This window comes from Echinops telfairi, unplaced genomic scaffold (genome assembly GCF_000313985.2).
Source record: "Echinops telfairi isolate 266 unplaced genomic scaffold, ASM31398v2 ScPeMD7_22;HRSCAF=79, whole genome shotgun sequence".
Lineage (NCBI taxonomy): Eukaryota > Metazoa > Chordata > Mammalia > Afrosoricida > Tenrecidae > Echinops > Echinops telfairi.
In genome coordinates, this window is record NW_022103919.1 from 5,355,806 (window position 1) to 5,357,522 (window position 1,717).

The window sequence follows — 1,717 nt, forward strand, 5'->3', positions numbered from 1 at the left end:
GCCCGTAGTTTAGACCAATCTTTGTAGGCTCCTATATCCACTTTACTTTAGAATCCATATATGCAGGAAAGTGAAGCTTCGTCGGGTGGAGAGCATGATTTTTAGCACACACGTAAATTCTCTCGGTCACCAGCAGGGCCCGGTTTCATCACCTCAAGGACCCTCCTGCACGTGGCTGCCCCTGTTCTTATCCCAACCGCACCCTCTGCCCCATCCACAGGCTTGTTAGCCACCATGACGATTTTGTCCTTTCTGTAACACCGCATCACTGGAAGCCAGCAGGATGTGATCTTTTCAGACCGGCTTCTTTCACGTAGTCAGATGCCTTTAAGACCCAACCAATTTGGTGCGCGTGTCAGTGGTGTGAAGATGGCATGGGGGCAGTGCTTGGCCTCTGGTGGCTTCACAACGGGGGAGGAGAGCCAAGGGCAACAGTAGCCCGAGGCCAATTCTTATCTTCCGGCCATCCGTGCCAATCCTTATACCAACTCATCCTCCCGTGGCACTTTCTGTTTTACTCCTGGGCTCAATGGCCACACAGGTGTACTCACAGGTACGGAGTTTATTAGGGAAATCAACAGATTACAATTCAGGATAAAAATTGCTCGGGATATAGTTCTTTGGCCAGGGTGGCCGCTTTTCAGCCACACCCAAAGAAACAGCTCTCTCTGGTCTCCGGTGTCTCAGGCACGTGGCTCCTTCGCTTCTGCTCCATGGGGCAGTGTTACAAAGCTCTTCCAACATTGGTGATAAATGGCCAACGTGGCCTCCACTCTACCCTAACCCCAGGCCCAGGGAGCTCAGTTCTGGTGCACGAGTCTGAAGACCCAGCTTCCCAGACAAATGTCCAGGAGCGACCCAGTTTCACAACAAAGCCCCCTGCCTGTAGACACCCCGTTCTCTGTGGGCTGGGACGCCCACCGCTTTGTCGGAAGCTCTGGGGTCTTTTCTCATTGCTGGGTACAGAGGTAGCAGGGTTTCTTCCTTTCGTCGCCCCCTGAGGGACATTTGGGTCATTTCCAGTTTTTGACAATTCAGGAATAGACTGCTGTAAGCATTTATGCACACGTTTTTGTGTGGATGGAAGTGTTTATTTCTCGAAGGTAACTCCCCAGGAGTGGGATTATTGGGTCTGGTAGTCAGTGTGTGCTTCGCTGTCTGAGAAATGGCTTCACTGCTGTCTCCAAAGTGGCTGTTTGCATTTCACCTGCAACGGATGAGAGAGAGCCCGTGCCTTTGCTTCCTCGCCAGCACTCGTGGGGGCCAGTGTGTGTGTGTGTGTGTGTGTGTGTGTGTATAAATTTAATCTAAATCTCTCTATTCGATGTGCCATGGTACCTATCATGGTTTTCCTTTGCATTTCTCTCATGCCCTGAAGGCGCAGTGGATTACATGGTTGGGCTGCTAACCACGCGCTTAACAGTTCAAACCCATCAGTGCCGCTGAGAGAGAAAAATGAGGCTTTCTACTCTTTTTAAAAAAAATAATTTTATTAGGAGCTCTTACAGATATCATAACATCCCATGGTTCAATCACATCACGCAGCATTGTACAATCAGCTTCCAAACATTTTCTTTCTTTTTGAACTCCTTGATATCAGTTCCTGTTTATTCCCTCCCTCACCCACCATACCACCAGAAACCTTTATTATTATTTTCCCCCTATAGTAGTTTTTTTTGTCATATCTTACAAGATCCAGTATATCCATTCACATACA